The 14079-nt window shown below is 45.7% G+C and overlaps 1 long non-coding RNA gene across 1 annotated transcript; it reads right to left on the bottom strand.

Annotated features, from left to right (window-relative positions):
* Positions 1–11010: 11010 nt before the first annotated feature.
* LOC135981780 (uncharacterized) lies at positions 11011–13752 on the bottom strand. The gene is made up of 3 exons (XR_010598941.1): positions 13038–13752; positions 12605–12931; positions 11011–12221 (listed from the first exon to the last, which is right to left on the bottom strand). It is a non-coding gene; the product is annotated as an uncharacterized LOC135981780 (long non-coding RNA).
* Between the last annotated feature and the right edge of the window lie 327 nt (positions 13753–14079).

The raw sequence follows: 14079 nt of genomic DNA, 5'->3' as shown, positions 1-14079 counted from the left end.
TTTGGCAAAACTCTTTGGCTGCATTGCTTGCATGGAGCTTTACATGCAGTGAACTCCAGAACCAAAAATATAAGAGCCAAGCAGTGTAGCTATGTTTCCAGAGTGCCCTGTCTTGGCTTCTGACTAGCCACTCCAATCTCTTTACCCAGCAGTAACCCAGCATGCCTTTAAGGTGCTAACCCTAAACAGGTTCCCAGCTAAGGTGTCTCTGAGCTGACTGAGAATTATCCGCAGAGTAAATACAACATGGATAGTGGCCAGGGCTGGCCTTATCATGAGGTGAACTGAGGCATCCGCCTCATGTGCCAGACTGTGGGGGGGGGGGGGGGGGGGGGGGGGGGAGGAGAGGAGGGGAGTGCCCCTAGGACCCAGAGTGTAGAAAATTGTGTCTGCTGCTGTTGCATAGGTATTCTCTCTGCTCTAGATGCAGAGAGATGGTGGAGTGCTGTGCTGGAGGAAGAAGGGCACAAGAGACATAACAGGCAGGCAGGAGAAAAGGTGAGAGGGAATAACAGAAAGCAGCAGGAGCTGCAGGGAGAGAGAGGAGGAGGAGCCTCTTATGTACCTCTCTAACACCCCAGGAGCCTGGACTGATTAACACCAGCTTCTCAGGGAGCTTCCTGTTTCCTGCCGCTTCCCTGAACCCACTTGAGGAGAACAGGCAGTCAACTGAAGTAGTAGGAGCCAGTTAGGCCCTTAAGACGCTGATATCTTCTCTCATTCAGGCCCTGCTACCAGCCTGCTCATTTGTCCCCTTCAATTGAGTGTTGAGAGCCACTATAGCTGGCACAGAACAGCAGTCATGAGTGAAAGAAGAAAATGCCCCTCTGGGGCAAGATTCAGAAAAAGCAAGCAAGCAAAGGAAACTTTTCTATCTAAGCAGGAAGGAGCTCTCCTGAGATGTATAGACACAAATGTTCACGGTGAGCCTTCCGGCCCCAGTGAGGATGTGAGTGGTGAGCAGATGCCTGATCTTCCAGTTAGTCAGAGTGAAGGTGACCTGGCAGCTACTGCAGCATCCATATCTCCATCTCAAATGGATGTAACCATGCACATTCCTGAAGAAAAGTGTAGATCAGAGAAGAGTGTGGTGGAGGTGCAAGAAACAGCTGCTGCTGAGTTTAGTTCCTTAAGTCTAGATGATCCAGGACTGTGGACCCACTTGAGCAGTAGCCTGAGGGACTTCCTTGTATTGCATGGGCCACAGCAAGTGAAAAACTTTATTTTCCCCAAAGACAATGAAAATAGAAGTTTCCATCCAACACATTACTGGCGTGAAATCCCCAATGGTGACAAAGTGGAGAGGCCATGGCCAGGGCCAGCCCACAACATTTTGGCACCTGAGGCGGGGAGCTCAAATGACACCCCCATACCCCCTTGTTTGGGTCAAAATTTTGAAAGGTCTCAATTCTGCCTTCTTCCTGTTCTACTCCTTTCATGGTACTGCTCTGCTACCTACCCCAATAAAGGAGAACTAACAACTTAAAATGCCTTGTTCAAAAATTTTAAGTAATACTTAACTTTCAAATGCCTGAACAGCAAATGTAATTTCTCTTGTCTGCATAGTAAACACTGGCATTTTTATCTCTTTGATAATTAAAGTGGTGCTTTCTGTGCCTTCTTGGTTGCAAAGATTTGAACTGCTTCCTGAGGGACCACAGTCTGGGCCAGCTCATGCTCTATTGAGATGGTTGCAAGGTTGAGTTGATCCTGCTGAAATGTATCTTGAAAGAGCTTTCAGTTCATCACCTAAATCACTCGCATTTATATTGTGTATGTCATCGTGTGTCAACGCTGTCTCTAGTGCCCTGCATTGCTGGTGTAGGTCTTCTTCAGTTATAGTGAGGAGTTTTGGAATATCATATAACATCCCAAATATATTGCTGTGTTCCTTGAGCTGCATGAAACGTTCTTCAACTGTATTGTGACTGTATTGCACAATCTAGCACCTGGTTAAAGAATTCAACTTTGAATTGTTGTTTGGGGTCTCTTATGGGATTATCCCATGCCTCGTAATCAAAATGTCGTCTTCTTTGGTGTCTCTTGTATTCTTGAATGGGTGAGAAAATAGCTTCAGTGTGAAGTTCTTCTGCCAACTTCTGTGCACTCTTCAGAACGTTTTGAAATCCCTCATCTGACCAGTAAGACTGTAGGTATGACTTTGCTTTGTCCAGTTGTTCCATTGCTCCAGATATTGGGGTAGCTAGCAGAGCAGTACCATGAGAGGAGTAGAACAGGAAGGCAGAATTGAGACCTTTCAAAGTTTTGGCCCAAGTGAGGGGGTGTGGGGGAATCATTTGAGCTCCCCGCCTCAGGTGCCAAAATGTTGTGGGCCAGTCCTGATAGTAGCTGGGTATTAACCCAGACCACTACCCAGTTTCCAGGAGCTCCTTCTGGGAGTACCACTAAGATGGAGGGCAACAGAATCCCCTCCAGAGTCAACATCAAAGGACTCATACAAAGATTGTAAGCTCTTCACAGCAGGATTGTCTCTTTTCTATGGCTGTACATTGCCCAGCAGACTGGGACTTTGGGCACTAACATAATATTTAATATGTCTACTGCTCCTCCTACCCCATCACACTGCATATGTACAGTAAGCTATTGTTTGGTTTTGTGAGCTACTACCTTATTTTTAAGTGTGAGACTTATACCTAACTGCTTATGCAATGCTGAAGAGTGTAACGTATATATTTCTCCCTTTTATTTAATAATTCTACACTGGGGAACATATTTATTATTTGTATTAGCACAGGACCTAAGAGGCAAGCCCCTAATCACGAACTGGGACCCCACTCTGTGCTAGGCCCTGTACAAAACAGTGCTTACTGTAGTTTATTTTGTTTTCCCTTCTTGATTTAATATAAAATATTGTTCTTTATTCACACTTACATCTGTATTGTCATTAAATGAACTGCACCATGCTCTAAAATAGTATCATCCAAAACAGGAGCACAAGCTAAGCTAGAAGTTTCACAGACTAAGTGGGCCAATCCCTTGGGCTATTTTTAATGATAAGGTCATGTTACACTGCTGCATTACCAAGAGTAAATATCTTTGGGTGGCAGCCCGGGATTTAGAGTGACTGTCTGATTCATAGGTCACGATGATCTGGCAAGGAGGAAGACAGACGATTAATTGTATTAAAACGTCATACATTTCAGAAAGAACTTATGGCTTTAAACATCCTCCACTGTTCATGGCACAAACTATTAACATGACAACAAAGCTTAATTGTCATCTATAGGCAATAATAAAATGTTTTCTAAATCTTTCGCTCATTTTTGTATGGATGCCAAAACTGCATGCCATACCCCAGCTGTGGCCTTACTAATAAGGACCTCACTGCTTCTGTGTCTAGTAGCTGTTTATATATCCCATTTCAGCATTTGTTGTCTTATATGCTCTTGTGCAATATGCTCTCTACTAAGTCCCTGGATTTATTTTGGTAATATTGTTTCCTTGCCAACATTCTCCTACTGTAGACATATGTGTTTGTTTGGGTTTTTTCTCAAGTGAAACTGCTCTGCATGTATTCAAATTAATGGCCCAGTTCTGCCAAGTTCTGAACATCATCTCCTAATGAATTTAGTGGGAACTGAGAGTGCTCAGCACCTTGCAGGACCAGGCCCCAAGTCTCCCATTATTCATGCTCGTTTCTTTAACTTCTCTAAACCTCACTGTATTTTACAGTCATTGAAACAGCATAAAAGCCACAATAATGTTCTCTTTAAAAATTATACTCTACTCTTATTGCATACCACATTTTATTTTCCCCCATCCTTCTCTTTTACCACTAGGAACTGTTAAAGTAAAAGAGGTTCTGTGTTTTTAAGAACTTATCACCACATTCTCCATCTGTTGCCTAAATCTTCTGTTTGTGACATCAGTCTTCTGCACTGCATCCAGCTAATTGTTTATATGGAAAAGTCTCTTAACAATTAACCAAAGGGGGCATGGATCAGCATTATCACTCCCTATCAGTAGCCAGGCCAGGGAAGCGAATGATCTTTGGTGATGAATCCTGGTCACATGCCACCTGAGGCATGTTGCGTATATGTTAAGAAGAATTAATCAAAAGGTAGAGTTTATACTGGAACTGACATAAGAGGAAAGTTCTTGCTAACAGAGGGCCAAGCTGTGATATTTAGCTATTGCCCAGGCTAGGTGGTGAAGAACCGCACTGCCCCATCAGAGCTCAGGGAGAGACTGTGCCTATGCCAACTTACTCAGTGCTGCTGTGCCATGGACCAGTGTGGAGGGGATATGGGGCTCTGGTCCTCCCCCGCTTTCCTTGTCCATCCTTATCCTCTTTGGAGGAATGCAGAAGTGTGCTCAGCTGGCTGGTTCCTGCTCATAGGCTCAGGATCTAACTGATTGCCATATGTGGGGTCAAGAAGGAATTTTCCTAAGGTCAGACTAGCAGTGAGCTTAGGTTTTTTTCCCCCTTTCTCTGCTGCATGGAGTGCAGTTCACTTGCCAGGATTATCTGGGTATATCTCACTTAATCAGTTCACTGCCATTGCAGGGGCTTCAGGCTTTGGTGCAACTTTGTCCCTCCTATTATGTCTCTGTGGCATTTGACAGTCTGGTCTTCTGTGGGTTGTTCTCTGGTTGTAGAGTTTAGTGTTGGGGTGGCCTGTGGTACACGAGAGGTCAGACTAGATGATCTGGTGGTCCCTCTGGCCTTAAACTATGACTGACTTCCCCCATGGTGTGCCCAAGTGCAAGGGCTACAGTTGTGACTGGTCCTTGTGTGGGCTGTCAAGGGAAGATGGGCTTGCCACTGTGGCATTCTGTTTGTCTATGAGTAGCAATAAGTCAGCAGGCCCCCAATGCTTTGCACTCCTTTGACAATCGGTGATCTGCTTCTGGTTGTTGCTACGGTGAGCATATTGGCCAGTTTCTCAAATGTTTCTCCCTTCTTACTAAGATAACTTTTGACCTAGCTCCTTCATCAACAGTCCAAATGCAATCAAGTCATATGTTGTGTGTGTTGTACCCCATTCACATGTGGATAGTTCTGTCACAGGAAGCCCTAGCCGGTTTTGGGTGATTTTATCTGCAAAGAAGGAAAGAACTCGTTGAAGCAGGCAAGATTTGGGTCTGAGTTTGTATGTAGACATAAATTTAAACAAATAAATAAAGATATCCCATCTCCTAGAACTGGAAGGGACCTTGAAAGGTCATCGAGTCCAGCCCCCTGCCTTCACTAGCAGGACCACTTCACATCTGGGCCTATCAGCGAGTGTACTACACTCAACTGTTCTGCTTGTAATGAACTAGCTGATGAAGGGGTGTCTGTTCTTTTAGCGTCCTGTAGACCTAAAGTATACTATATATCTGCAGGTGACTGAGATTTCATAGACTATGGCTGAGTGAGTTCTGAGCCATAGGCACTCTAGTCTTCTGCCCTTTATTTGTTTCCTGCTGTTTGTCAGAAAACTGCAGTGACCTGAATGAAGTGTGTGTGGAGGCTGTGATACAGAGGCCCCTTGGCAAAAAGTCTCCTGCTCTTTGCCAGCAACTCTTATCTCAGAGCTGACAAACTCACTACACCAAGCATGTGTCTTGGAGGGTATTTATCCATACAGAGTATCAACAAAAGGCTTCTAATTTGTCAAGATTCATAATTATTGCAAGATGTGTGTATGACAGGATCCCTGGGGTGCCCCCTTAACTCTCCAGCCTGGGCTGTCTCTCACAATGCTTTGCTAATGACAAGCAGTGTACCCCTCTGGGCACTGTATCACTCAGCACAACTGAATCACACACAGAAAGGCACCAGCCAAATCCCCCCAGCTCCCAACCTGGTACATCAGGCACATACTGTCTTGCATTGCTCAAGATGAGCAGTGCAGATTTATTAATTGGTTCATCACTTCATCAATGAAAAGTGGATATACACCAGCTTTTGCAAATATGAGTTGATTACCAAACACTTCAGGCAAACTCACGGGTAAAGATAGATAAACAGTTAATCTATCTTTTGTAGTCAATTAATTTGTTTAAGTGAGTATAAGTGTTAGGCAAAAGGTCAGAATTAGTTACCAAAATAAAATATAAGCACACTCTAAACTGTGTTAGACTGGGCAACATCTTGATTAAGCAGTTTCTCACCCTACTAGATATTGCAGTCCTTAATATACATGTTTGGTTTAAGGTTTTAAGGCACAGTCTCCTCTGTTGGAGTCTGCAGTCGTCTCAGAGTCTTTGTTGCTTGCAGCATGGGTGGGGGCAGGAGAAAGGGGCCCCATGCTTGGCCTGTGTTCTGTTTTATACCCTCAGTCCCATGTGCTTGGAGAACACAAGTCCAGGCATGTCTGGTGGGCATAGCTGAGTTCCCAGGCAAGGTTAAGAATTTCCCCTGGAATGGCCTCATGCAGGTGAGTCATTGAATTGTAGCTCCCTTGCTGGACAGTGGTTGTTTGATACCTGGGTGGGTGTCAGTTACTTTCCTTGGCATTGTCTCTGGAGAGCTAGTATCTTGGCTCTTCCAAAACCACAGCATATTTTAGTCACAACCAAACAACACATTCTCATAACTTCATATGCATTAATGATATACATAATTAGATATAAAAATGACTTTCAGCAGATCATAACCTTTCCCCTGATACCTCACATGGCCTGCTTTATATGCAAAATACAATTATATATAAATGAAGAATATGGGGGTTACATGATGCTCCCCCAAGGTATAGATTATCACAGTATGAATGGGTAATACTTAAGGAATAATGCATTTATACTGAAAGTACACTTTATGGCTGTAGAGTAGAAATTTAATCACCTGGAGATAATGTGTCTCAGTGATGACCCATTCATGAAAGGGGGCATTGCCACCCAGCCCTGTTTGGGCAGTGATGCACTGCAAGGCTCAATTATTTAGCCTTGCACAATACTAAGATTTTTTTAATCAGAAACCATCAAAAGCAACTGCAAATGACTGAAGCCACTGTAAAGGTAAAAAAGGAACTTTACAACAAGGCAGGGGTTTGCCCTGTGTGTGAACAGAAACAAAAGGCTGTTTTCAGTACAACAGAGGGAGAGGCACTTTGTATCCTTTCAGTGAGGAAACCCGTGGTGAAGCAGAGGTGTTTTCATGAACATTTGGATCCTGGTTTATTTACAAGTAATGTACAAAGTCCTGCTTTTCTAAATGCAGAGGGGATAGTTTCTTTGATTATAATTAAGGCCAAAATTAGGTCATGGAGGTCACAGAAGTAATATAATCCGTGACTTCCAGCGATCTCCATGACATTGGGTGCCCTGCAGCTGACCAGCCACTGCTGGCAGCGGGGGCCCTGCGGCAGCCCAGCCCTCCCAACGGACCAGCTGCCACCGATGGCGGCAACCCCTGAGCTGCCCGGCCACCACTGGCAGGGGTTCCCCCAGCAGCAGATCAGCTGCCACAAGCAGCCGGGGCCCCACTACAGCTCCCAGTCGGCAGCAGCACTGGCAGAGGGACCCCAGAGCTGCTCAGTGGCTGGGGGCAGGGGTTCCTGCAGTTCCCCAGCCTCTGCCACTAGCAGGTCCCCCCTGAAGCTCCCCTGCTGCTGTGGGCAGTGGGGAACCCCCCCCCACACACACACACACCCATCGCAGCTCCCAGCCCTCCAGGGCAGTGGGGGGAACCCCTCAGCTCCAGTCCCACAGGGGAACCCCTACCAGCCACTGGGCAATGGGGTCCCTGCAGCTCCCAGCTACTCTGGGGTGGGCTGGGTGCTGGACCCTCCTCCCTCCCCATTTTGTCAGGGATGTTTTTAGTAGAAGTCAGGGACAGGTCACAGCTTCCATGATTTTTTGTTTTTTTGCCCATGATCTGTCCCTAGCTTTTACTAAAAATGTCCATGACAAAGTCGTAGTCTTAATTATAACCCCAAGCCTCTTTTGCCAGCACCAGACCCAGAAAGTTCTGTCAAACAACTTGCAGGGTAATACGTAGGCTTGGAAGGATTAGATTTTTTCAGTAAATGTTATTGAACATGTATTTTATGTACACATTCAAAGCACCAGAAAAATATTTCCATCAATAATAATGGAAATTTACAGATAGCATTTCTTTTACTCTGCCTGCTTGAGAACTTTAGAGTCCCTCCTTTTAATGTGTACAAAACAGGTTATGCTGCTGCTGTTGGTGGAGCTGAAGCAGGGGTGCCATTTAGGTAGTTTTAACTTTGAATCTCAGCATCTACTGCAATTAAACATTTCTGATTTCCCCACTCCACAATATCCTGCAACATATAAGTTGACAAAAAAAAAAAAAGAGGGGGGAGGGAGAGAATTGCTTAAAATAAGCATCAATATTATCCATCAATTTTTTTTTTAAATAAACCAAATTCTACCAAGCCTCGTTAGACAACATGCCTGTTCAGGCTGTCCCCAGTCTCTTCCTGTCTGCCTTCCTCCAGCTTGTTCTGTCTCTCAAACATACACAAAAGACTTTCACCAAAGTCCCAGCCGCTGGATTTTAAAACTCTTGGGCTACATGATTCAGCACATCCATGTGTCTGTTGTTTTGGGTGTTAGGTGCTGAAACAAGGGCACTATTACTATGGAATCTTCACATTTATTCTGAATGGAAGGTGGCAGCTACCTCGACCCATAACAGTGTTTAGCCCTAGCCAGAACAGTTGCTATTAATGTTACATGAGAAAAATATAAATTGTAATTTTTACCAGCGTAACTTCTTTTTGAGCATCAGTATTTTTTTATTATTTTCTAGAGGTTTCTTTAACTAAATCTGTACAGACATACTATGATGTTTGTTTTATAAAAACATATGCCACCTAGTGGTAAAAGCATGTCTTCTTAGAAGAAACATTTATGTAACTGTGTAACTGCACCTAATATGTGCTAGTACAGTAGGTTTCCAAAGATGTTTTTATTTAGCAAAGCAGAATCTGGTATGCATGAGCGCTATTCAGAGCACTTGTGCATGGCCGCAAGCTGTTTCACAAGACAAGCTACTGACTCTCAGAATGATTAATTTCTATTGCAGAGAAGGTAATAGAGATGCTACTATGAGGCATAAGGATACAGTCTAGACTAACTTTTTTTTAATCATACAAAATGCACTAAGGAATTTTCTCTAGAATATAGATCTTAATCTCTCAACTCTGATGTTATCTTTGAGTTTAAACAGTAAGAGGCACAGGCGCTGAGGCCTTGGATACTCCAGGGCTCAAGCACCAATGGGGGGGGGGGAGGGGAAGGAGATCATGGGTGCTTAGCACCCCCCAGCCACAACTGTTTGGCAGCTGGGGGAGGCACAGGGACAGGCAAATTGTCATGGGGTCACTCACCACACTGGCACCTCCTGCTGGGTGTTTTGGGAATTAGCTCTGGTCAACAACTTAGCACAACATTTAGAATTATATTTTTCTTCCTTTGTGAGAGTTCATGAATTCTGTGCTGCTGACTCCTTGGACTTTCTATTCAATCACTTAGGGAGACTTAATCTTACGTGAATAAATGTTGTGGAAAAGGAGTGATATGGTGATGGTGGCTCTCCCATCTTTGTCTCCACCTGCAGACCCACCGCAGTTCCAGTCTCACTGCCTCTGCTTCCTGGCACAGCCCTCCAGACATGTCACAATCTAGGTTCCCCACTTCCGGGGGGACTCCTTCTGCAACCGTCTAGCTGCTCCTCACAGCAGCTTGGCAGTCCATAGCCCGGCCCCTTCTACCGCAGCGAGTGGGGGGAAGAGAAGGGGAACCCAGGCCCACCCACTACTCTGGGTCCCAGCCAGGGACCCTGTAAACAGCTTCCTGATGCCCCTCCTTTCTTTACCAGTCTGTCTCAATCCCCTGGGCCACTTCCCCTCAGCCCCAGCACCTTTAGCTCCTGCCTCTGGATCCTTCACCCATTTCCCAGGGCCTGCAAGTCCTAGCAGCCCTGTTCACAGTACCAGTTCTGCAGTCTTCTAGGAAACACATCCCCTTGCTTGGGCTTCCTGCAGCAGACTGACTTGCTTTGTCCTGCAGCTTCCTTTTATATGGGCTGGCTGGGTCCTGATTGGCTGGTCCAGCTGCTGCCCTAATTGGCTGCAGCCACTGTCCTAATTGGCTGTTTCCTTGCAGCCCTCCAGCCTGGGTTTTAACCCTATCAGGGCCAGTGGGGGGCAGATGCCCCGTCACACTAATCAATAGAAAAATAGCTATTCTGGAGCTCATAATGTGTAAGTCAGTCAGAAAACCAGTCAGTTTATCTTACTGCCTGTTTTAATCACTGAAATGTGATTCCCTACTGAACTGTGCACATTTCATCTCTAGGTTACTGGTTCAAATCTATTCCATGTCAATAGTGACTAAAAGTTGATGGCAGTTTTGTGGTGGTTGCCAACAGAAAGGCCAAGGAGTGAGTGGGAATGGGGAGTGAAGTAAACTCTGACCCTATAGATGGGCCCTCTAGGTCAGGATTAAGCCATATTAACAGAACATGAGGAAAAGCTTGTGCTGCTGCTATCCCTGCTGCACTTGCACAGTAGATAAACAAAATCGTCCAGGACATATTTTTCAAATTTGGGTTGCTAAAGATAGGCTCCTAAATCCCAGGTTATATACCTGAATAATAGACTGGATTTTCAAGTGCTGAGCACCCATTGAAGTCAATGGAAGCTGCAGGTGTGCAAGATGGGGTGATCAATTGCTAGATATCCTAGTAATGATATACTTCCATTACTAGATCAGGGGTTCTCAAACTGGGGGTCGAGACCCCCTCAGAGGGTTGCGAGGTTATTACATGGGGGGTCATGAGCTGTCAGCCTCCACCCCAAACCTTGCTTTGCATCCAGCATTTATAATGGTGTTAAATATATTTAAAAAGTGTTTTTAATTTATAAGGGGGGTCGCACTCAGAGGCTTGCTATGTGAAAGGGATCACCAGTACAAAAGTTTGAGAACTACTGTACTAGATGAAGATGGTAAAATTGTTAATGAAACAGAAAAGGCAAAAGTATTCTGTGGCGTCCCATGCGGAGCAGATAAAGCACACGACCACTGTGGTTGCAGGCTGAATCCGAATTCTGTTTATTGCAAGCTTTCTTTTATAGTTTTTCTCAACATTGCATAACACAATTAGGCTATAATCACACATCTACGGATTGGACAAGAAGGAGAATCATGTGTTTATCACATGTATAGCCACACACCGATTGGTTCAACCGCTTCTTACATAAGGCCATGATTTATTACCTTGTTTACCTCATCTTATATAATTCTAGACCACCAGGGGGCCTTACATAAGGCCATGATCATCTTATATAATCCTAGACCACCAGGGGGCCTTACATAAGGCCATGATTATCTTATATAATCCTAGACCACCAGGGGGCCTTACATAAGGCCATGATTTGTTTACCTGGCAAGTGTCCCATCGTGACCCTTACCTCCTCATGGAACTTTTCATTAGGTTGGTGTAGGGATGATACATCCCCACACCTCCCCCCTTTTTCTTAAATAAGGCCTATAGGAGGGTCCAACTAACATTAGGACAATTACTAGCCACCTGACTACTTTTTTTGAACCTATAAAACTGACGACAGGTGACATTTAACAACCGGGAAATATATGGAGAACTATTAAAAAACATAACATTACATAAATACCCATGAAAACCATTGGGGTGTAAATAAGGATAGCCAATAAGACATGTTTTAAAGGGATCCGATGGGGTGGCCATGGACAAGCAAAAAGGGCTTCTTGGCCAGTCTGGTTCGCCCAGGTGATCCAAACATTTTGTCGTGGGTTAACAAAAGGTACAGAGTTTGGACATACAAAGACCCCTGCTCCTATAATAAGGAATCCGAACAAATAGAAGTACAGCGTTATTAGGTGTTTAGGCTGTGACAAACAACAAGTGCAGGTCCGGTGCCGCAGGGTCGTCCTCCGGCTTCTGCGTGGCGGCGTCGGGCTTTTTAGCAATTTGTGTCTTGAGCCACGGCCGGAGGGATCTTATCCGGTGGTTTTTTCCTATATGTCCTTTCAAAGTTAGATAAGCCTGGCTCCGCCATTCTTTTTAACCTATTCTGCAACTGCTCACCCTGCCCCGGGAACTCCGCCCGGAACTCTGGGGTACAAACATCATTGGTGACAGGAAAGCCGGGCTGGTTCAGGGCTCGCAATGTGTGGGACTGCGGGGGATGGCTCTCACCGGCCAAATGGGACAACTGATTCAGCATGTCCTGTAGCTGAAGGCCCTGTTTGTACATTTCCGCCTGAAATTCTTGTAACTTATCCCCTTCTGGGCTTGAGACCTCCATTTTATTCGCGGGGTCATCCGGTAACGGGACGATACTAGGATCAGCTTCGGGTGCACTGGGGATGAGTGGTATGATAGTGTTCTCACCCCCAAAGAACTTACGGGCTTCCACCGGCAACACATAAGGCGGCTCCTCTTTTGGCCGAAAGAGGTCATTAATGGCCGACTGGACCTTGGCTTCTGCCGCAAGCGTCTCTATTAGTTTCTTAGATTTGCACCATATTTGGCTCAATGACACGGCCTTCTTGTTGCCGTGAGAGACCGACTCCCAGAGGTCAGAGCCTAGACTTTCCCAGACTGCCTTATTAAAGACAGTATCAGGAGTAACAAAAAATCCGCGTCTTTGCCCCCATTTCAACAAACGGGACAACGCGTCAGAGGGAAGCTTCTCTCTCCGCTTTTCAGCGATGCGTAATAAAAAAATCATGCACCGTCTCCTCCTCTGCAGACAAAGCAGAGCCCATTTTATCAAATGCAGCCGCTCACCTGTGAGCTCACGAACGTCTCTCTCGGACGACCAGGAGCCGGTATCCTCCGGTACCTCCTGCCGCGGCTGCCACCTCCGCCTTTTCTCACCGAATGCTTCAGTCGGCTGTGAGCTCACGAACGTCTCTCTCGGACGACCAGGAGCCGGTATCCTCCGGTACCTCCTGCCGTGGCTGCCACCTCCGCCTTTTCTCACCGAACGCTTCAGTCGGCTGTGAGCTCATGAACGTCTCTCTCGGACGACCAGGAGCCGGTATCCTCCGGTACCTCCTGCCGTGGCTGCCACCTCCGCCTTTTCTCACCGAACGCTTCAGTCGGCTGTGAGCTCACGAACGTCTCTCTCGGACGACCAGGAGCCGGTATCCTCCGGTACCTCCTGCCGCGGCTGCCACCTCCGCCTTTTCTCAAACCATGTTCAGTTTTTGGTCGTGCTCCAGTTGACACTGAGCTTGGCAAACCATCTAAATCTTGGTAGCCTGCCCTCTTATTCCCACAGATTCCCTTTCTCTGATGATCTCTGTGAAGAAGGCCTGTTTCCACCTTAACAGGGCATGGCTGTTTGCGCTTTTTGGTAGAAGGAGTGCTGGAAGGAGAAGAGCCAGCACTGAGAGCCTCTTCAATATCTAAATTCAATTGTTCCAGTTTCTTCATGAGAGATGACATAGAGTCTGACCACTCAGATCCTTTTTCTGGTTGGATCTGCTTTCTCTTTGCTCAGCTTTTGAGACAACACCTGTTGGGTCTACTGTCTGAGAACATTGATCCCTGCTCCACTGGCGGCTGTGTCTAGTATGATCTCTGCTAGCTCACTCTGGGCAAAGTCCTGGCTGCCTTGATGTCCAAGCCGAATCACGTCGGGGTCACCATTTGTGGGGTTCCATGTGGAGCGGATAAAGCACACGACCACTGTGGTTGCAGGCTGAATCCGAATTCTGTTTATTGCAAGCTTTCTTTTATAGTTTTTCTCAACATTGCATAACACAATTAGGCTATAATCACACATCTACGGATTGGACAAGAAGGAGAATCATGTGTTTATCACATGTATAGCCCCACACCAATTGGTTCAACCGCTTCTTACATAAGGCCATGATTTATTACCTTGTTAACCTCATCTTATATAATCCCTAGACCACCAGGGGGCCTTACATAAGGCCATGATTTGTTTACCTGGCAAGTGTCCCATCGTGACCCTTACCTCCTCATGGAACTTTTCATTAGGTTGGTGTAGGGATGATACATCCCCACAGTATTCAATACATGTTTTGAAAAAAGCAGGATGATGTACTTGTATCATATGAGGATAAGGAAGTATTTTCTAGTCTCAT

This window comes from Chrysemys picta, chromosome 2 (assembly GCF_011386835.1).
Source record: "Chrysemys picta bellii isolate R12L10 chromosome 2, ASM1138683v2, whole genome shotgun sequence".
NCBI lineage: Eukaryota > Metazoa > Chordata > Testudines > Emydidae > Chrysemys > Chrysemys picta.
The sequence above is the reverse complement of the archived record's forward strand: the minus strand, read 5'-3'. Positions and strand labels throughout refer to the sequence as shown.